This window comes from Mustelus asterias, unplaced genomic scaffold (genome assembly GCF_964213995.1).
Source record: "Mustelus asterias unplaced genomic scaffold, sMusAst1.hap1.1 HAP1_SCAFFOLD_35, whole genome shotgun sequence".
In the NCBI taxonomy this organism is placed as follows: Eukaryota; Metazoa; Chordata; class Chondrichthyes; order Carcharhiniformes; family Triakidae; genus Mustelus; species Mustelus asterias.
Window position 1 is genome coordinate 5,099,351 of NW_027590117.1, and position 23,652 is coordinate 5,123,002.

The 23,652-nt window shown below is 44.2% G+C and overlaps 3 non-coding genes across 3 annotated transcripts; 1 reads left to right on the forward strand and 2 right to left on the reverse strand.

Annotated features, from left to right (window-relative positions):
- Window positions 1–503: 503 nt before the first annotated feature.
- trnag-ucc (transfer RNA glycine (anticodon UCC)) lies at window positions 504–575 on the reverse strand. Its single transcript has one exon. It is a non-coding gene; the product is annotated as a tRNA-Gly (tRNA).
- Window positions 576–2,428: 1,853 nt separating this feature from the next.
- trnas-gcu (transfer RNA serine (anticodon GCU)) lies at window positions 2,429–2,510 on the reverse strand. Its single transcript has one exon. It is a non-coding gene; the product is annotated as a tRNA-Ser (tRNA).
- Window positions 2,511–14,621: 12,111 nt separating this feature from the next.
- On the forward strand, window positions 14,622–14,693 carry trnam-cau (transfer RNA methionine (anticodon CAU)). Its single transcript has one exon. It is a non-coding gene; the product is annotated as a tRNA-Met (tRNA).
- The last annotated feature ends 8,959 nt before the right edge of the window (window positions 14,694–23,652 follow it).

Below are 23,652 nucleotides of genomic sequence, written 5' to 3' on the forward strand. Positions count from 1 at the left end.
TGCCAGCAGAGTGCCCGGTCTTTATAGAAAGAGCCCACAGTAAATTACAATTCAATATTACGGGCTGCCCTGGAGAAGCGAATTACACATTTCCAATCTCGCTCATTGCGCAGAGTTTGAACCTTCGCGAGGAAACGATGGTTTTGAGTGCAACGCCTTAACCACTCGGCCATCGCAGCTGCTTATCTCTCAAAATGATGTAATCACCTCAGCAATGTTCACGTTAACTTCATCAAGCATCAGGATTGTGCAGTGAACAGTGTGTGAGCTGACATGTGTTCCTCTATTTTTACTTGGTGTCCTTATGTTTGACTGAGAATTCATTTATTAGATTATTCTTCTATTTCAATGTTGTTTTCAGGATAAAAAAATTGAAACCGAATTCTCCGTCCGAAATAAATAAAATTAGAACGGGAAGCGTATTTATCGGCAATTGCCGCGTTCGAGTTTTATTTGGTCCACATGCCTTGAAACACAATATAAAGTCATAACTACATTACCAATGCGATGGCTGGGAATCGAACCCGGGTCAACTGCTTGGAAGGCAGCTCTGCTCACCACTATACCACCATCGCTCGCTATGTCTGACTGATGGTTATTTACATTTGTTATAATTACGGAACTGCCTTAGTTGCTGATTTCCTCAGACACCTGGTGGTCCTGACGCACATTTTGTAAACTGAAATTGTTCACTCTTGTTTTTTGGACAGTTTAAGCCTACATTTTAACATTGTACCTGCCTGAGAACTCATTGAATAATTTTGAGGCCTGTTCTTTCAGTTAAAAAAAGTCTCCAATCAAAGCAAATTTAGATTCCAAGTCGAATGCCTGAACCACCCTTCAATCGGAGCTGTTTATTGGCCAGTCGATGCAACGACCTCAGTAACGTTCATATTGACTTCATCGGGATTATTGCGATCACAGTCAGGGAGGTCAACTGTGTTCGGTTCCCTTTACTTTATATCTTTGTCTCTGACTGAGAACTCATTCATTAGCACAGAGACTTCTTCCTCTGTTTCAATATTTTTTTTCTGCAGGGAGAATTTGAAGCGGAATTTTCCGTCCGAATAAATAATATTTCAAAGGGACGTCCATTTTGTTTCATTTCCAGCAAATGCTGCGTTTGAACTGTTTTTGACCACATGATTTGAAACGCAAGAGGCCGTGAATAAGGACCTAAGTACATAACCAGTGCTATGGCCGGGAACCGAATCCGGGCCAACTGCGTGGAAAGCAGCCATGCTCACCACTACACCACCATCGCTTGCTCTGTTAAAGTGATTGTTATTTTCATTAGTTATAATTACGGAAGTACTTTCGTTGCTCACGAAGGTGTGTCCATAACACAATTTGTAAACTGATCTTGGCTGTCGCGTTTTTCTGCACAGTTTAACCCCCCTTTTCACTGTTGTTTCTGACTGAGAACTCATTGAATAGCTTTGAGGCCTATTCTTTCATTGCAACGAAGTTTACACAGGAAGCAAATTGAAGAAATATTTCCATGAACAACTCATGAATAATGAGAATCGTTAGTGAATTTCATTTGAGGTGTCCTGTTCTGTACTGTTCTGACCTGCGATAGCGAATTAAATAGGTCACCAATGTGATGGCCAGGACCCTTGATCGAATGCTCACACAGTCACCACCATCGCCCACTTGACTCTTGTCGCTGCTGCTGCCCACAGAGGTGGCCAAGCAAGAGGTACAGATGTTGACAAACTGCACCCGCTCCAAGTAGATTAACAAAATTACAGAACAAAAAAAGGAACTATGACAGTCTCTCTGAAAGCATTACACCACCTCTTAAAGAATCAATTTGCTGTAACTAATTCAATATGAACCTATTCAATGTCAGCCCTATTCCTTGCCAGTCCTCAAACAGGCATTGACTGGTTAGAAGTTTATATCTTATGCGAGAACAGTTGGGCATATTCTCAGAGAAGTGAAACTGTCGCCCCGAACTTCATAGAATCTCTACAGTACAGAAGGAGGTCATTCGGCTGATCGAGCCTGCGCCATCAGCAATCCCATGCAGGCCCGTAACCCCACATATTTAACATGCTAATGCTCGTGACAGGAACGGGCAATTGAACAAGACCATTCCACCAAACCCGGCACTAATTTTCATGGCGGAACGTCCGATTCTGGAAAGACAAAATCCGCAACTGGTGCCTCAAATGAAGCTTGAGTCTGTTTTGGAGCTTCTGAAACCACATGTTCTCCTGGTGGCAAACTCCTGCTCAAAGCTTGAATCAATTGCCAGCTGGAGTTTCTCATTTGGATGAGCAATATGGAATGGTGTTGGATTATTCACCCCAAATACCTGCAGAACTCGGTCGAAACTTCACGTTTGTTCGGAAACCTCAAAATAAGTCATCAGTTCACCCTCAATCTCTGGGTCAATACGAAGACGGAGAAAATGCATCTACGACGAAGATGGGATTCGAACCCACGCGTGCAGAGCACAATGGATTAGCAGTCCATCGCCTTAACCACTCGGCCACCTCGTCATGCATTTACATTGCCCCAAAACAGCTCTTGTGCTCTTAAGACCCGTAACAAGAAGACATTTCTCCCGCAGGACAATGCTGTGTTCCTGCTCTCTCATGAATCTCGGTTCGTTGTTCCTCTTTCATTCGATGTAAATCCATAGGAAGTAAAGAGGGAGACAGTTAATTTCTCAGGCCCCTCCAGGTCAGAGGGTTCCGTGTTTAATTCACGTCAGGCTCCTGGAGGATTTCTGCAGTTGGTCTTTGGAATCTGCATCCGGGGAAAGTTGATTGTTTGCAAATGTTCGCGAAATGATACATTTCAAAATTATAATGAAATGATATTTTAGGGACACCTCCGGTTTCCACGAGCAGGTCATATTTTTGCTGTTTGTAAATTTAAAGCAACGTCCACGGTCCGAGACGATTCAGCGAACATCTCAGGGGAGAGCGAACTGACTTCTGGTGATTAACATCTCAGGCGGGGAGCAAGGCTGAGAAGGCAGGGCCTGTATCAATAATCTCAACCGATACGGGAACTGATCGGGGGCCGTTGGCTGAATCTGCTATCCAGCCAACTGAACAAAACCTGGGACAAATGCGCTGTGCCACCCACAGTAACACAAATCAACATGACGAAGCAAATTTGCTGCCGAGAAAATACAGAGTTGCTATTGGACAGCAGCCGAATATGCCTTTTTGATACGAAAGAAAACACGATAGCAAAGGGTGGTTTCGATCCATCCACCTCTGGGTTACGGGCCGCTTTCGCTGCGACACTCTGCTCCGAAACGTAATCGCTTCCTGCCTATTACTGTTGCGCGGCAGTCCGACAACTATTGATTTAAAACAAAACCCTCCGTGGTGGGATGCACACCCTGGCTGGACAATAACACATCACATCACCTCGAGTGTAACAGATAGAGAAAGACACACAGAAAAGCAGTAAGAGACTATCAGGATACACACACAATGACAGACAGAAAAGGTGCCGAGCAAACCAGCAAGATACTGAGATGGAAAACATGAGTATTTATGAAAAGCTGTTTTCTGTTACACAAAGCTAGGCCCTGTTTTGAAATGTGTTTCCTGCTGTGTAACTGTGTTCTGTGCTTTGTAACTATTCTCTCTGTTGTGGAACTGTGACTCTGGCGTTGACAGATCTTCCTTGTGGTTTTGTCAAATTATTCCCTGTTGTGTCAATGTGTTCCCTGTTGTGTAAATGTGTTCCCTGTTGTGTAAATATGATCCATCTTGTGCAGAAGTTTTCTCGGTTCTGTAAAGGCGTGTCCTGTTGTGTGACATGTTCTCTGTTGTTCTGTGATGTTGTCTCTGGAAAACAATCGACGGAAATTTCAAGGCCGCCATTTCTGAAGCTTGCATTCAATTCCAGCTTTATTTGGGCCGAATGGCCAACTCCTGTTTCTGTTTTCTATCCATGTTTCTATGTATTAAATCCGTGAATTTGAATTTCACCAGCTGCCGTGGTGGGATTTACTCCGTGTCCCCAAATATTAGTCCGGACCTCTGGATTGCCAGCCCAGTGACATAACCTTTCATCCCTGTGAACAAAAACAGTTCATTCAGCTCATTATTAAACCTCTTCCTGAGGACATTAGAATTCCCTCCACAGAATTCCCATTGGCCGATTGATAACAAAGCATTTTGTTCGAGTTGGGAACATCAATCATTTATCCAGATCAAACAGATATTGTGGAATTGTTCGGATCAAAAATTCTAAGATAAGTGAGAATTAAATGGACAAAGTTACAAGGGAAGTAATTCTGAGACAGCTCCCTGCAATTTCTGAAAGAAATAGTGGATTTCAGTTAACAGGTTCGGTTTTGAGGAGGTTCCATCAGATTTCTGTACAAAGTGACTGGGTTGGAAACTGTAATCTTCAGATAGCATCACAAAAGGCACCGTTCGGCTCCGGTTACGCGCCTGAAAGTGAGTGATTTTTGTGGAGTATGTGGAATATTTCTTGTTCCAATCCTGTTCAGCCACCGCCAACGCCTCCACCCCCATCCGCCGCCCCCCCCCCCACCCCACCCCCGCCACCCGCTCTTCCCACCCCCCAACTCTTTTTCCGTTACATCGATGACTGTATCGGTGCTGCTTCCTGCTCTCATCTGCGTCTGGAAAAAATTGCTATTTTGCTTCCATTTTCTACCCTCGCATTTTCGCATGGTCCAAATGCGACACTTCCCTACCCTTCCCTGACCTGTCTGCCTCCAATTCTAGATAGACTGACCACCAGTAATTAAAGCCCCACCGACTCACACGCCGAGTACAGATCCTCATACCCCGCTCCCTGTAAGGACGCCATCCACATTCCCCTAGTTTGTTCACCTCAGTCGGAACTGTTCCCCTGATGCCTCTTTCCAAATCGGCGCTCCTGACATGGACTCCAACTTCCTGAAAGCAAGGTGCCTCCACCCCGACCCTCAGAGTTTGGTTGGGCGCTCAACCGTGCCCTATTCATATCCCGCACCTCTAAGCTCACCCCTTTCACCTCGCAGAGCCACGATCGGCTCCCAAAATACAGAAATCAAGCAGACATTGTTATCGTCTTCTTTTCCATCTGTTCACTCAATATTTCGCCGATATCTTCACAAAATCCAATAGGAATGGCGATCAGTTTTCCAGTCAGTGATCAGCCCTCTGGAGGTGATTAAAGAAAATGAACAGTATCATCCACTCTCGAACCCGTGGGGGCTCGAACCCGCGCGGTGAACCACATTAGATTTTAAATCAAACGCCTGAACAATTCGGTCATCGGAACTATAATCAACATCTAACGAACCAGTTTATGAACAGCTGATTTCTTCAAAGTTTACCTTTGATTGTCTCGCCAGACAATGACGAGGAATCCAACACACTATCCGTTTCGCCACAGAGCCACACCTGGTGCACTTATTCCCCATCCCCATATGGGAATGTCTGACGTATCGAACAGACAGTTCAAAAGTTCAGCAATTGGACAATGACTATATTTCAAAAATCCTTTATTATCAGTGAAATGATTTGGGACGTCCTTTGGTTCTGAAAAGAGCTACAGAAATTCCAGTCGAACTCTGAAAGGACACAGACAGCTTAGTGGAATGGGAGGACATGTGGCGGATGAAGAATTAAGTGATTCATTTTGGTGGGAAGAACGCAAAGAGGCAATACAAAATAAAGGATATAATTCCAAAAGGGGAAACAGGAACAGCGGGAAATATATGGACCTGTGTACAAATCATTGAAGGTGGCAGGGCAGTTTGTAACAGCCGTATATTATCCCAGGATTTAAAAACAACATCAGGATTTTGATACAAATTTTCTGCAAAGAAAATCCAGATGTACTATTAGATCGCACATTAGATATTTCAAGCATTGCCTGTCGCCTGAGGTGTGGTAACCCTTGGGCTAAATCGCCACCTGTAAGCTCTTCCTTTTGAGGGGGAAAGCAGCCTGTGGTCATTTGCAACTACGGCGACTTTACCTTTATATCTGTGTCATATTATTTGATTTTATTTGATTTGATTTATTCTTGTCACATGCATTAGTACACAGTGAGAAGTATTGTTTCTTACATGCTACGCAGACAAAGCATACCATACATAGCGAAGGAAAGAAGAGAGCGCACAATGTAGAGTTACAGTCACAGCAACATGTAGAGAAAGATCAAATTAATACGAGATAGGTCCAATCAAAATTCTGATGGTAACAAGGAAGAAGCTGTTCTTTACTTGGTTCGTGCCTGCCCTCAGATTTTTGTATCCAGTTCTCGACAGAAGCCGGTGGGAGATAGTCTGTCCACGGTATGTGGCTGCTTGATGAAACTGGCTGCTTTTCCAAGGCAACGCGACGTGTCAATGGATGGCAGGCTGGTTTGCGTGATGGACTGGCTTTGTTTAGGACACTTTGTAGATTTTTTGCGGTCCTGGACAGAGCTGGAGCCGCACCAAGCTGTGATGCAACCAGAAGGAATGCTTTTTCTGGTGCATCTGTCTGTATTCAGAATGTGTTTTGCATTATCTGCTGCTCAATGAAGATTGGGATCTTTCTGATTCTATCAGTTAAACTGCGTGTAGAAGTGACTTGCTCTGACTGTCAGCTTCCGGAACTGAAACATGGTTTCTCAATTAATTCTGTCTCTGACAACCTTTGGTACTGCAACTGAGTTTCTGTATCCCCTCATTATGACTCATCGATTTATTTTGTTTATTCATTTCTGGTATGTGGGTGTCGCTGGCTGGGCCCGCATTATTGCCCATCCTAAATTGCCCTTGAACTGAGCGGCTTGATAGGTCACCTCAGAGGGCAGCTTAGAGTCACAAAAGTTGCTGTGTGTCGGGGGCCACGTTTAGGTCCAAACCAGTTAAAATATTCATTCCTTAAAGGACATTAGTGAAGCAGTTGTCTTCCTTTTGACAATCGATTCATGGTCGTCAGACTTTTAATCCCAGATGTTCTTAATTGATGAAATTTCACCATTTGCCTTGGTGGTGGTGGTGGTCTGTGTGTGTGTGTGTGTGTGTGTGTGTGTGTGTGCGTGTGTGTGTGTGTGTACGTGAGAGAGAGAAATTCTCACATAATCAGTCCGTTTGTGAGTGTGGATTAACCTTTTATATTCCCTCACAAACACTGTGATCCCCTTGCTTTTGTGAATTCCCAAGAAGCATTTGTACTACTGAGGCCCTGGTGGTCGGGTGGAGGGTGGGGTGAGGTTTGAAGGCAATGCCGCAGGGTGCTGAGTATGGAAGCAGCCGATTTTAAAGCTTGTGTGTTGGAAAGTGAAGAGTGAACTTGTCCGTGTGAAGATCACAGAAAAGGTATGTCTGGACCTGCGCCCTCGAGACAAGTTTTGGGTTGTCAGTAAATGAACTCCTGTAATGAAGGGACAAAATCAGAAAGAGGAAATGCTGGAAATATTCAGCAGCTCCGAAAGCAGCTGTGGAGAGATATTCCTGTCGCCAGGATGTAACACTCCTATGGATACTTCACGTTGCTCAGATCTGACACTCTCAACACCTTCGTGGTAGGAACAGGGAGGGCGGGAATTGGGTCTTTGTTGATTTGAGCAAACAGCGCAATGCAGCAATGAGAAGGTCCTCAGCCCCCGGCAGCTTGGGAAAGGATGGGACTCAGATACAGGACTCTGGTTGGGGTTCAAAAATAGAAAAATACATCGAGTTATAAATGTAATGACAATAAAGGTGGAATTCAGATCGACTTGTGCAGAAATTTTGCGCTTTGGCGATGTAGTCAGGTTGGCTGAGCAGTCTATGCCGCTGCGTTCAGGTCGCGGTCTTTTCTGGAGGCGTGGTTTCAAATCCTACTCCTGACAGTGATTTTTCGTTCGCGAGGCAGCATCCAAACCCACGAAATTTCTCACCTGGCAACACAAGGGCAGCTGATGCTGAGAAACAACGACCACCTGTCAGTTCCACTCCGAGACACACTTCATCCTGACTTGGAAATGTATCACCGTTCCCCTGGCTGGCTCACAATCTTGCAACTCCCTCCCGAACAGGAGTGTATATGCACATATACCACATGGACTGCAGCGGCACCAGAATGAATTCATCGCCAATTACTCAAAGATAATTAATTTGGACAATAAATGCTTCTCGCGCCAGCGGCACACATATCCCGTATGAATAAAGTACTTTTTAAAAATCACCTCGTGCCACAGAAGGAGCACATCTGCCTTCAGAGCAGAAAACTGTGTGTGAATCAGATCCTGAACACGGCTGCTTTTATACCAGATGTGTGTCTGAAAACAGTAAGTGGATCCAAGCTCACGATAAACCTCTCAATGTTTAGTGGAAGTGTTTCACTGAGTGATTTGTGTGATTCCCTCTGATGTGCTTTCTTTTGTGAATTCCTAAGGAGCACCTCCCCTGAGACCCTGGTGGGCGGGTGTCGGGGAAAGGCGGATTTGAAAGGTTTACAGGGAAATCGGTGCAGTCTCGATGGGCCACTGTGGGATTCAGTTATTTTTCTTTCATGAATCTTTCCGAGATCCCATAGCATCTGTGGAGAGAGAACCGGTCATTCCCGTGAAAGGTCTGCATCTGAAATGTGAACTATCTCTATTTTCAGAGGTACGTTACAGATCTGGTAATATCTCTTTTTTCACTCATACCACCAGATCTGGAATGTATTTCCAGCATTCTGCTGTACCCACGAAGAGCAGGATCAGGCTCTGTGGCTTAGTTGGTTAAAGCACCGATTTACTAAACTAGAAGATTCTGGATTCAGATCCTCGGATTCCTTTCCAGTGAACTTTGCAACTGCGTAAGTCGCAATATCCATTTCTTGCTTGTCAATGTTGTCTTTCCCTTCACAGTGGATAATCTACAACGATAAAAAATACATAGTTCGAGAGTCTCCACAAATATCTTGACTATTTATTGACCTGATCCAGGTACTTTCATCATCTTGCAGTAAAAAAACTTTTAATTTGCAATGAATCCAATTCTCCAAGTTCTACAAACATTGCGTTCCATTGTTTTCTCAGGGAATTTCGAACAGAGTCAAATCGCCTTAGAATCACACCATCCCGACAGTGGTGAAGGAGACCATTCTGCCCATCGATTCTGTACCGACACTCCGACAGAGAATTGCACACAGGACCTATCTCCGCAGCGCCACGCATCCACTCCGCTAACCTACCTATACAAAGACCTTGGGGACCACGGGGCAATCTAGCATGGCCAAATCCACCCAACCTGCTCATCTTTGGACTGTGGGAGGAAACGGGAGCACTTGGTTTCCTGAGATAACATGCCTGGATGAATGCAGTTTGAACAGCACTACAAAAACTTGGCACCATCCAGGACAAAGCTTCCAACTTTATTCGCTTCCCATGCATAAAGCGTCACTCCCCCACTGCAGACACAAAATGGCAGCAGTTTGCGCCATCTACAAGATGCACTGCAGCAACACAGCAAGGCTTCTTTGCCAGCACCTTCCAAACCCACGACCACCGCAGACGAGAAGGACAAGCGCAGCAGACACATCAGAATAACACCACCAGGTTTCAGGGCACTGATATGTATTTATTGATTGGAGTTATTTATAAGTTGTTGTTGTTGCACGTGTGTGTTGTTTAATCTTCGTGATCTTCAAAAGAAGCGAAATATCTAATTGAAAAAGATGTTACTATTTCTAACCCAACCAGCGAACGTCGTGTCAAACTTTAAGAAAGCCCCCGGGGTTTGCGATTTATTTTTGAGTCAGTGGTTTCCCTGGGAGCCAATAAACAGAAGCAGCATGGAGAGATGGCAGAGCAGGAAATGTCGGTGCCGAAGCTGAATCACATCAACGGAGCAGCAACCTGCTTTCTACTAATCGGACCCCAAGTCCGATTCTGGTGGGACTGAAACCCACAACCTTCGAATAGCTGACTTGCCATTATTTAGATGTCTAACGCGCTACCCATCGCGCCACAGAGCCACATGCTGGAAGTTTGCTCTACTTGTCCATATATGGATATTTGACAATGTGGAAACTATTGGGAAGTTCAACAATCTCGTAGTTAAAACGTCAAGGACTGTGAAGAGGGACTTTATTGATTGCAAGTCATGTTGCCACATCTCATGTCTGTTAAAACAGCTGTGGGAATACAGACCATTTTGTCCTTTGTACATGAAATCTGTCCATCACAGAATGATCCTCCCTCTTTCTCTTCCTTATTCTCGTGGACAGCTCGGAGTGTAATCTCACAGGCTTGATAGTCGGGGGCACATTCTACTCTATCTGTCACAGCGCTGATCAGAATCTGTTCCCTGTTCCAGTTAAACACCTGCACAGAACACAACGCAAAGCTGGAAGCTGGAAACCAGAATCAAAAACCGAAAATGCTGGATATGCTCAGCAGGTGATGGATGAATGGAGATTCCTGTAAAAGAGACCTTGGGGTACAGGTTCATAGCTCCTTGAAAGTGGAGTCACAGGTGGACAGAGTGGTGAAGAAGGCATTCGGCATGCTTGGTTTCATTGGTCAGAACATTGAATTCAGGAGTTGGGACGTCTTGTTGAAGTTGTACAAGACATTGGTAAGGCCACACTTGGAATACTGTATACAGTTCTGGTCACCCTATTATACAAAGGATATTATTAAACTAGAAAGTGTGCAAAAAAGATTTACTAGGATGCTATCAGGACTTGATGGTTTGAGTTATAAGGAGAGGCAGGATAGACTGGCACTTTTGTCTCTGGACTGTCAAAGGCTGAGGGGTGATCTTATAGAGGTCTATAAAATAATGAGGGGCATAGATCAGCTAGATAGTCAATATATTTTCCCAAAGGTAGGGGAATCTAAAACTAGAGGGCATCGCTGTAAGGTGAGAGGGGGAGATACAAAAGGGTCCAGAGGGGCAATTTCCTTCACACAGAGGGTGGTGAGTGTCTGGAACAAGCTGCCAGATGCAATAGTAGAGGCGGGTACAAATTTGTCTTTTAAAAAGCATTTAGAGAGTTACATGGGTAAGATGGGTATAGCGGGATATGGGCCAAATGCGGACAATTGGGAGTAGCTTTGGCGTTTTGAAAAAAAGGCGGCATGGACAAGTTGTCCGAGGGCCTGTTTTCATGCTGTAAACCGCTATGACTATATGACAAGCCGCTGACGCACAGCACAGTTGCACAGTTTAAAGTTTCCTTTCATCCACAATAGATATTCCATTCTAGTATTTTGAACAATTCAAATTGAAAATGTGCATTGTTATTCTCGTCGCCACAGCCTGAAAACAACTCCAGGCATTGATCTCTCCCTTGGATTTTAAATTTGTAAATCCATTCTCTATCTTTTAAAGCTACTATTGAAACTGTATCCATCACCCGCTCATTTCCTTGTGAATGAGCAGGAGAATTGAAGATATATTTGGATAATTTTCCTTTGACTACATTTGTACAGAAGCATCAAGGTCAAGGAGGGAACCACACACAGCACTTCATGAAATTCACCCACTAAAAGGTGACAGTGTTTAATCAAGGGATGGTTCTATTTGTTCATTTATTATTAATGGAGAATATAAAAGTTGGAACAGTGTGCAATCTGGGCATTGTAACTGAGCAAAGTGAAACACAATGCGGACTGGGCAGGATAAGCCTAGCATGGGCAATGGACAGAGTGGAGGTGCGACGTTGGCTGGCTTGTGAGACGGCGCAGGGAGATGTTGCAAGGTGAAGGTACATCGGAAAATGGGAGTGTAAAATGTTGAATGATGAATGTGCAAGTAGAATGTGCAATGTAGACTGCAGGTTGGATATTCAATGGGTTCTGTGATGGGTGAATAGACTGTGGAATCTTGGCATGGTAAAGGTGCAATGGGGATTAGGACAGGTAAAGGTGTATCCTTTATTTTATATCACCTCTCCTCGATCTTCGGACCAAAATACATCACTTCACACTTCCTTACATTAATTAAATTTTATCTGTCACGTGTCTGCCCATTCCACCAGACTGTCTATATCTTCTTGCAGATTATCAATATCCTCCTCACTAAAAATCATAATATTTTCAAATTTTGCACCACTGACAAATTTTGAGATCGAAACCTAAGCACCAAGATATAGGTCAGTAATATATATCAAGAAAAGCAAATTTTTCTCTATATAATATCCCCAATCAGAAATTGGTAAAACCTTCTGAAAAATATGCTTTAATAGGTGTGCACTAATAATTAAACTGTTGATGAATGAAATTCTAACTAAGCTAATGATTCAAATGACATTTGGTTCCAAATTAAATGCCAACCGGCACTAATACATTCAATTATAAGCATAGCCTTGCTCATTTATCAGGATTTCAATGACGAATACAGAGGGAAGCAGCGTACTGGTAGATTTCAAAATGAAATGGCCAAAAGATTTAGTATTTCTAAATTCCGCAGTCCTCGGTTCAATTTGACGTGAACAATTCTTGTCTGTTGTGTCCCTCTCTGATGTCTGAACTTCAGCCGACCAGAGTGTGCTGACATCCACTGGCCGCAATACAGAACTGCAGTAGAGCGGAAAAATGCATCTTAACTGTCGCTGTTGCAGAGACAGATCAAACAGGAGTTAATGATTGGATATCGGCATTACATTCCATAGAGAAATCAATATTAATGTACTTTTAAATGCAGTCAGTATAACTTCGAATTTGCTATTACCTGGAGCAGTTGAGTCGACTAGCACAGATGTACGAAAGGAAAATCTCGGCAATGAGACGATGGAGAATGAATTTCAGAGATAAGCAGATGATGTTACGTTGAAGATTTTTAGTAGAGGATAGTGTGGAATCATGTACTAATTAGAAGAAAAGGCCCTGTTTCAATTATGTACCTTTCAGATACAATGTGTACAGATTTGCAAAGTCTCTCAGAGAGATTCATAATGAACATCACACACATATGTCGCACCAGAGACAGAGCGATACAGAATGAGTCCAACACTCATACATCTCGAATCTTAGAATGGATACAGCAAAGAGAGGGAGACCATTCGGCCCTTTGTCTCTATGCTGGTCTGTACAAGAACAACTCAGCTCATCCCTTTCCCGTCCTTGTCTCATAACCATGGAAATCCTTTCACTTCAGTTGCTGATTCCATTCCCCCTTGACAGCCCTGATTTGATGCTGCCTCTGCCACCCTCTCAGGCAGTGCATCCCAGGTCCTAAACACTCTGCACGTTAAAAGCCATCCTTCTCTCCTCAGGAAATGGGAGCAATATTTCTTCATCTACTCTTCTTAGACTGCACCCACAAGCCCACCACCTCTACCAGGGTAGAGGCAGAGAGATTCTTTCCACTTTGAAAGGAAACAAGAACTTGAGGACACAGCCTCAAAATAAGGGGGAGTCAGTTTAGGACAGACTTGAGGAGGAACTTCTCCTCTCGGAGGGTAGTGAATCTCTGGAATTCTCTGCCCAATGAAGCAGTGGAGGCTACCTCGTTAAATATGTTTAAGTCACAGGTAGATAGATTTCTGATCAATAAGGGAATTAACGGTTTTGGGGAGCGAGCGGGTAAGTGGAACTAAACCACTATCAGATCAGACATGATCTTATTGAATGGCGGGGCAGGCTCGAGGGGCTAGATGGCCTACTCCTGCGCCAATTTCTTATGTTCTTATGCTCTTACCATCTCGAAGGACAGCGGCAATAGATACATGGGAACACCAGCACTGCAAGCTCCCCCTCAAGCCACTCACCATCCTGACTTGGAAATACATCGCGGCTCTTTCGCTGTCAGAGTGGCAAAATCCTGAAAGACTGTATGGCGAACGTCACTGTGGCTGTACCGACACCTCATGGACTGCAGCCGTTCAAGAAAGCAGCAAACCATCACCTTCCGAATGTCAGTTGGGGATTGGCAATGAATGCTGGCCTCTTCAATGACGCCCACCTCTCGAAATGAATAAAACAAATAAACACTCGCAACTACAACCGGAGACAGATAGATACAGAACAAATCTCACTCACGTGCATGTTTGGATACAATCTGAATCCCCCAATCACATTCACTAACAGAGGGTAAAATGCAGTCGAAATTGGGCGATCGTTATCCAGTTGCAGTTTAACCAGAGTTTTATACAAGAATAGAGAACATCTTAACACAACGTGCAACATTTTAACCCAATATGGAACATTATGAGACCAGTTAATCATCGTTCTGCCGAACAGAAAACATCTTCACGGAGAATAGTTTCACACAACACGGAACACGTTTACAGAGCAGGGCATGTATTAACAGAACATTTTTTTAAAGTACACAAGATGGATCATATTTATACAACCGGAAAGATATTGACAGCATCAGGGAACCATTTTACACAACAGCAGAAAGCACCTCTCAACAACAGAGAGCAGAGTTACACAGCAGGAAATATATTTACAAATATGTCCTGGCAACCGAAAATTCCTTTAAAAATAGAGATCGATTTTCCAATTCCGTGCTTTGCCGGTTTCCCATCACCTTTGCCTGTCGTTACGTGTCCAGGCAATCTCTCTTACTGCTATTGTGTGTTTTTCTCGGTTTTATTTTCGGTTTGATGCAGTGGCTGAGCGTCCTGACACTGGAACGTGTATTAAATGATACAGGAGCGAAACTCTGCCTGACTATATTGATAGGCAGCAGCAAAGGCCCTTGACGGAGCAGAGTGGCGCAGCGGAAGCGTGCTGGGCCCATAACCCAGAGGTCGATGGATCGAAACCATCCTCTGCTACTCCTATTATCACTGAAAATGAAACGACTTGTGGCTTTTACGTGGAGTCTGCAGACAGGTATTTACATCGGCTTGTCTTTTCTCCAAAAAAGCTCAATCTGCAGTGAATCAATTTTATATGCAAGAAAGCATACGAACGGGGAACATCTTAACACAACATGCAACAATTTACTGACAGAAACATCTTCACGGAGAATCTTCTCAAACAACATGGAACACATTTGCAGAGCAGGGGCCATATTAACAGAATAGAAAAAAAAACATTTACACAGCCGGAAACACAACAGCGGAGCATCTTACACAACAGCAGAAATCATCTCTCAACAACAATTGAGTCAGTTACATGGGTAAGATGGGTCTGGCGCAAACACGGGCGATTGGGAATCGCTCGGTGGTAAAAAACTGGGCTGTCTTGTCTGGAGACAATACACATCTTTTTAGCCTGTCTTGATGCTCTCTCCACTCCCATTGTTTTGTTTCTTAAAGACTGGATTAGTTGTAAGTATTCGCATTCCAACCATTATTCATGTAAATTGAGTCTGTGTCTTTATAAGTTCTGTTTGTGAACAGAATTCCCACTCACCTGAAGAAGGGGCTCAGAGCCTCGAAAGCTTGTGTGGCTTTTGCTACCATAAGACCATAAGACCATAAGACATAGGAGCGGAAGTAAGGCCATTCGGCCCATCGAGTCCACTCCACCATTCAATCATGGTTGATTTCAACTCCATTTACCCGCTCTCTCCCCATAGCCCTTAATTCCTCGAGAAATCAAGAATTTATCAATTTCTGTCTTGAAGACGCTCAACGTCTCGGCCTCCACAGCCCTCTGTGGCAATGAATTCCACAGACCCACCACTCTCTGGCTGAAGAAATTTCTCCTCATCTCTGTTCTAAAGTGACTCCCTTTTATTCTAAGGCTGTGCCCCCGCGTCCTAGTCTCCCCTGTTAATGGAAACAACTTCCCTACGTCCATCCTATCTAAGCCGTTCATTATCTTGTAAGTTTCTATCAGATCTCCCCTCAACCTCCTAAACTCCAATGAATATAATCCCACGATCCTCAGACGTTCATCGTATGTCAGGCCTACCATTCCTGGGATCATCCGTGTGAATCTCCGCTGGACCCGCTCCAGTGCCAGTATGTCCTTCCTGAGGTGTGGGGCCCAAAATTGCTCACAGTACTCCAAATGGGGCCTAACCAGTGCTTTATAAAGCCTCAGAAGTACATCCCTGCTTTTGTATTCCAAGCCTCTTGAGATAAATGACAACATTACATTTGCTTTCTTAATTACGGACTCAACCTGCAAGTTTACCTTTAGAGAATCCTGGACTAGGACTCCCAAGTCCCTTTGCACTTTAGAATTATGAATTTTGTCACCGTTTAGAAAATAGTCCATGCCTCTATTCTTTTTTCCAAAGTGTACGACCTCGCACTTGCCCACGTTGAATTTCATCAGCCACTTCTTGGACCACTCTCCTAAACTGTCTAAATCTTTCTGCAGCCTCCCCACCTCCTCAATACTACCTGCCCCTCCACCTATCTTTGTATCATCGGCAAACTTGGCCAGAATGCTCCCAGTCCCGTCATCTAGATCGTTAATATATAAAGAGAACAGCTGTGGCCCCAACACTGAACCCTGCGGGACACCACTTGTCACCGGTTGCCATTCTGAGAAAGAACCTTTTATCCCAACTCTCTGCCTTCTGTCTGACAGCCAATCGTCAATCCATGTTAGTACCTTGCCTCGAATACCATGGGCCCTTATTTTACTCAGCAGTCTCCCGTGAGGCACCTTGTCAAAGGCCTTTTGGAAGTCAAGATAGATAACATCCATTGGCTCTCCTTGGTCTAACCTATTTGTTATCTCTTCAAAGAACTCTAACAGGTTTGTCAGGCACGACCTCCCCTTACTAAATCCATGCTGACTTGTCTTAATCCGACCCTGCACTTCCAAGAATTTAGAAATCTCATCCTTAACGATGGATTCTAGAATTTTGCCAACAACTGAGGTTAGGCTAATTGGCCTATAATTTTCCATCTTTTTTCTTGTTCCCTTCTTGAACAGTGGGGTTACAACAGCGATTTTCCAATCCTCTGGGACTTTCCCTGACTCCAGTGACTTTTGAAAGATCATAACTAACGCCTCCACTATTTCTTCAGCTATCTCCTTTAGAACTCTAGGATGTAGCCCATCTGGGCCCGGAGATTTATCAATTTTCAGACCTTTTAGTTTCTCTAGCACTTTCTCCTTTGTGATGGCAACCATATTCAACTCTGCCCCCTGACTTTCCTGAATTGTTGGGATATTACTCATGTCTTCTACTGTGAAGACTGACGCAAAGTACTTATTAAGTTCCTCAGCTATTTCCTTGTCTCCCATCACTAGATTACCAGCGTCATTTTGGAGCGGCCCAATGTCTACTTTTGCCTCCCGTTTGTTTTTAATGTATTTAAAGAAACTTTTACTATCATTCCTAATGTTACTGGCTAGCCTACCTTCATATTTGATCCTCTCCTTCCTTATTTCTCTCTTTGTTATCCTCTGTTTGTTTTTATAGCCTTCCCAATCTTCTGACTTCCCACTACTCTTTGCCACATTATAGGCTCTCTCTTTTGCCTTGATGCATTCCCTGACTTCCTTTGTCAGCCATGGCTGCCTAATCCCCCCTCTGATAACCTTTCTTTTGTTTGGGATGAACCTCTGCACTGTGTCCTCAATTACTCCCAGAAACTCCTGCCATTGCTGTTCTACTGTCTTTCCCATTAGGCTCTGCTTCCAGTCGATTTTTGTCAGTTCCTCCCTCATGCGCCTGTAATTACCTTTATTTAACTGTAGAACCTTCACATCTGATTCTGCCTTCCTTCTTTCAAATTGCAGACTGAATTCTACCATATTATGATCACTGCTTCCTAAGTGTTCCCTTACTTTAAGATCTTTTATCACGTCTGGCTCATTACATAACACTAAGTCCAGAATAGCCTGTTCCCTCGTGGGCTCCATCACAAGCTGTTCCAAAAAGCCATCCTGTAAACATTCAATGAATTCCCTTTCTTTGGGTCCACTGGCAACATTATTTACCCAGTCCACCTGCATATTGAAATCCCCCATGATCACTGTGACCTTGCCTTTCTGACATGCCCTTTCTATTTCGTGGTGCATTTTGTGCCCCTGGTCCTGACCACTGTCAGGAGGCCTGTACATAACTCCCATTATGGTTTTTTTGCCTTTGTGGTTCCTCAACTCTACCCACACAGACTCCACATCGTCTGACCCTATGTCGTTTAGTGCTATTGATTTAATTTCATTTCTAATTAACAAGGCAACCCCGCCCCCTCTACCCACCCCTCTGTCTTTTCGATAGGTTGTGAATCCCTGGATGTTTAACTGCCAGTCCTGAACCCCCTGCAACCACGTCTCTGTGATGCCTACCACATCATACCTGCCAGTCACAATCTGGGCCACAAGCTCATCTATCTTGTTCCGGACACTGCGGGCATTTAAATATAGCACCTTTAATTCCCTATTGACCGTCCCTTTTTGTTTTCGTAGTGTGGTGGACCTTGGTCTACTGAGCCTTTCCAGACACTGTGTCATATTTTGTGAGATGGGGACTATCGTAACCTCTCCTGAGTGCTGTCTTTTCGTGATTTTTTGTAATCCTAAGCAGCTACGCTTCCCACTGATTCCTTCACCTCTTGGTTCCCTGACTTTCCCTTCCCCCCCAATCTCTAGTTTAAAGTCCTATTGACCACCCCATTTACTCTCTTCGCCAGAACACTGATCCCAGCTCGGTCCAGGTGGAGACCATCCAAATAAACCTGTTGGACTTTAACCTGGTGTTGTTAAACTTCTTACTGAAAAAACTGGGCGGCATGGACAGGTTGGGCCGATGGGGCTGTTTCCATGTTGTTAACCTCTATATCATAGAGCACAGCAGGATAAACAGTGAAACACTTTGCACAACAACAGTGAACATCTTTGAACAGCAGAGAGCACAGTTACACAGCGGGAAATATATTTATAAACATATTTACAAGAGAAAACTCCATTCAAACATCAGTGATCAATTCCGTGACTGTCGTTACACGTGAACAAACAACCTCTTTGGCTGATTTTGTGTGTGTCTTTCTCTGACCCTTTATTCTTGGTGTAATGCAGTGGAATTGTGTAGCCAGACTGAGCCTCCTGACACTGGTGATGGTGTTAAACAAAAGTGTGGAAGTGAATATCTGACTGATTGCATTGATAGGCAGCGGGGGTGGGGGGTAGGGTGAGGGGGAGGAGGAGAGGGGGGAGGAGGAGAGGGGGGAGGGAGGAGTGGGAAGGAGGGGGGGGGGATGGGGAGAAAGAGAGGGGAGAGGGGAGTGGAAGGGGGAGGGGGGTTAGGGAGGGGGAGGGGGAGATGGGAGGGGGAGGGGGAGGGGGAGGGGGAGCGGGAGGGGAAAGGGGGGAGGGAGCAGGGGAGAGGAGGGGGCGGGGAAGGGGGGAGGGCGAGGGGGGAGGAGGGGAAGGCAGGTGGAGGGGGAGGGGAGGGAGGGGGAACGGGGGAGGAGGGGGAGGGGAGGAGGGAGAAGGGGACAGGGGTCGTGGGGGAGGGGCGGAGACTGGGGAGCGGAGGCGGGCGGGGTGGGGGGCGGGTGGAAGCGAAGATGGACTTTCTGTAGCAGACTGGCGCAGCTGAAGAGTGCTTGGCCCATAGCTCAGAGGCCGATGGATCGAATCCATCCTCTGTTACTTCCTCTTAACAATAATAACAAAACCACTTGACTACAATTCTTCAGCATTTACGTGGAATATGCAGGCAGGTATCTGCATTGGCTCCTCTTTTCTGTTATAAACCTCAACCCAGTTTGAAATGCACACAAGGTGTAGATACTGTGAACATGCACCAGGATATATTAGACAGAGGTAATGGTGCACAGGGCACAATTTCAGAATTTGTGGACAATGTGAAACTTGGAAGCATCGTGAACTGTGAGGAGCCTGGTGTAAAACTTCAAAAAGGACATCGGCAAGTTGACGGAATGCGTGGACAAGTTACAGATGAAATTCAAAGCTGAGAATTGTGAAGTGATTCATTCTGGTAGGAAGATTATAGAGAGACAATGAAAAGTAAAAGGAAAACAGTTCCAAAGTATCGAATCCATTTCATTAGTAACGTTTCTCAGTCCTACAACTCTAAATGAGGTGCAATAGTACAACTCTAAAATAACACCAAATTACTGCGGATGCTGTCATCTGAAACCAAAAGAGAAAATGTTGGAAAATCTCTGCCGGTCTGGCAGCATCTGTAAGGAGTGAAATGAGCTCGTGTTTCGAGTCCAGATGACCCTTTGACAAAGGGTTATCTGGATTGGTTTACTGCCAATTGGTAACTTCCTTAAAGTCAATAATAATCCATTCAAAATATCCGCATATGTATTTTACAATCATAATTACTCATTTGAATGAAATTACTGCATCTCACATTACTTCGTGTTAGCTCATAAACGTATTTAAAAGTCATTTAACTGAATGCTGCGAGTTGTATCCATGCCTTAATGTCTCCTGGTTTAAATATCTTACCACTCCATCAGGGGTTCCACTTACAGGTATTAAATGTCATGAGAAGTCTGGACAGAATGGATAGGGACAAACTGTTCCCACTTGTGGAATGATGAAGAATGAGAGAGAACAGATTGAACATGATGCGCAAAGGAAGGAATAGGAAGACGAGGAAAACATTTTTCACACAGTGAGTGTTTAAAGTTTGGAATACACTGCTGGAAAGTGCGGTGGATACAGATTCAATTGAAACGTTCCAAAGGAATTAGATTGTTATCTGCCGCGTTACAGGGAGAAGGCGGAGATGTTCATTTTCTGTCACAACTCCTCACATAATTTCTCATTCATCATTCATCACTGAATCGAGTGTGAACTGTTCTCTTGTCGTTTCTAAACAAGTAGAAGTGCAACACTGATTAAATGACAAGACAGTTGGTGGCCTAAGTCACTGGAGAGTTTAAAAATTACAAATATGTGTCTGAAAGGAGATGAGGATGGCACAGTGACGGAATTTGACATAAAAACAGAAAATGCAAGAAACCTCATGCAGGTCTCGCAGCATCTATCGGGGGAGAAACAGAGTTAATGCTTTCGGTGTCTGTGACTCTTCTTCAGAGTTGAGGAGAGTTTGAAATGTGACGGATTTCAAATGTTCTGGAGAATTCGGAGCACAATCTGGATTATTCATTCAAGCAATTACAAAGGCAAATGGCATGTTTGGTTTTTTGCACGTGAATTGGAGGAGATGAAGAAAAGTGTCTTGGTACAATTGTTCAGGAGTTTATGGAGACCACATCTGCAATGCTGTGTGCAGCTGTGGTATCCACATTTGAGAAAAGATAAGCTTGCATTAGAGGCGGTACAGAGAAGGTTCACGAGATTACCCCCCGGAATGAGGTGGTTGTTCCATGTTGAGAGGCCGAGTGAATTATTCTGAGAGACCTTAGAGCTCAGAACAATGTGTAGATTCTGAGTGAATGATTCCATTGCTGTCCTCTGGGCAGACGAGTGGCAGATGAAGTAAAAGTAAAGAAAAGTAAAGTTAAAGTAAAGTTTATTAGTCACATGTGAGGCTCACATTAACACTGCAATGAAGTTATTGTGAAATTCCCCAATTTGCCACAGTCGGGCACCTGGGCGAGTCAATCACCTAACTAGATGATGTTCAATGCACAGAAGTGTGAGTTGATTCATTTTGAGAGTGTGGAGAAATAAATGGAGAAACACTTAAGGAAATGCAGGAAAAAAGTGATCTCGGTTTCTCAGGAGAAAAGTCATTAAAGGTGGTTGGGCATGTTGAGAGAGCAGGTAATAAAGCAAATGACACCCTATGTTTTATTGGAAGATTGAATACATGAATAAGAAGATCATGTTGAGATTTTAAATACACTAGATAGGCCTCACCTGGAGCACTGAGTCCAGTGCTGGGCACCACACTTGAAGAAGTTTGGAGGGAGTGCAAAGGATATTCACATGAATGATTCTGTTGACAAAGATTTGTAGCAATGAAGATCGATTGAGAAGTTGGGTATTTTTCCTCACGGAAAGAAGTCTGTGAGGACCTGTAGAGGGAAACGTAATATTGAGGAAGCAGGTGTGCTGCAGAAGGATTTGGAAAGGCTGGGAGAGTAGGCAGAGAAATGGCAGAAGGAAAACAATGTGGGAAAGTGTGAGGTTACGCACTTTGGAAGGAGGAATGGAGGCACAGATTGCTTTTTAAATTGTGAAATGCTTAGGAACTCAGAAGCACAAAGGGACTTGGGAGTCCTTGTTCAGGATTCTCTTAAGGTAAACGTGCAGGTTCAGTTGGCAGTTAGGAAGGGAAATGCAATATCGAGAGGGGTGGAATACAAGAGCACGGATGTACTTCTGAGGCTGGCAAAGGTTCTGGTCGGACACCGTGTGGAGTATTGTGAGCAGTTTGGGCACCGTATCTAAGGAAGGATGTGCTGGCCTTGGAAAAGGTCCAGAGGAGGTTCACAAGAATGATCCATGGAACGAAGAGCTTGTTGTATGAAGAACGGTTGAGGACTCTGGGTCTGTATTCGTTGGAGTTTACAAGGATGAGGGGGGATCTTATTGAAACTTAAAGGATACTGGGGGGCCTGGAGAGAGTGGACACAGAGAGGATGTTTCCACTTGTAGGAAAAACTACAACCAGAGCACAACCTCAGACGAAAGGAACGTTCCTTTAAAACAGAGATGAGGAGAAATTTCTTCAGCCAGAGAGTGGCGAATCTATGGAAATCTTTGCTGCAAAAGGCTGTGGAGGTCAGGTCGTTGAGTGTATCTAAGACAGAGATAGATAGATTCTTGAGTAATAAGGGGATCAGGGGTTATGGGGAAAAGACAGCAGAATGGGAAAGAGAAAAATGGCGGAACAGATTCGATGGGCTGAGTGGCCTAATTCTGCTCCTATGTCTTATGGTCTTATGGAAGAGAAATAAGAGTGGCTTTCGCACTGCTGCTGCAGAATGACAGAGACCTGGACTCAATTCAGGCCTTGGGTGACTGTACGTATTTTTCACATTTTCTCTATGTCCACGTAGCTTTCCTCTGTGTGCTCTGGTTTCCCCCCACACTCCATTGATAGGGTAAGTGGATTTACCATGCTAAATTTACCCTTATGTCTCCCAGTATGTTTAGATTAGGAGGATTAACAGGATAAATATGTGAGGTTGCATGGATAGATCAGAGAATCAGCGCAGACTCAATGGGCCGAATGGCCACCTTTTGCAATGTAGGGATTCAATGATAGAGTTTTTTATGTTCCAGTCAAGCGTTCATCAAGAACCAGGGGGAAAATTTCAAAATAAGTGTCAAAATTGCACAGTTTCAGTTCCTAATGTATACATCTTTGGAAACTAAAGGAACATTTAACATGGCCAATCCACCTAAGCTGCACATCTTTGAATCGTGGGAGTCAACCAGAGCACCCAGAGGAAACCCACGGGGGAGAATGTGCAAAATTTGCACAGTCAGCAAAGGCCAGGAGCAAACCCGGGTCTCTGGGGCTGTGAGGCAGGAGAGTGGGATTAGGTAGCGTGCAATTTCAATAAGGCAGTGTAGACTTGATGGACCAAATGGGCTGTTACGGCATTGTAAAGATTCTGTGGTTTGGAATCTAAAACATGATCCTATTGAATGGAGCAGCAGGCTTGAGGGGCCAAGTGGTCCACTTCTGATCCGATTTATTGTGCTGCTGTGTCCAGAAAGCTGCTAATTGATTTCTCATCATTAAATCAGAATTTACTCCAGATACCGTTAATGCATCAACCCTGTGCTCAGTGACAAACACTGACTCGTGGTTAAGCAATGTCTCAATTTTAATATTCTTATCCGTGTTTCCAAAACCCTCCATGTCCTCAGCTCTTCCTACCTTTCATCACCTCCAGCATAACAATCATCTGAGAT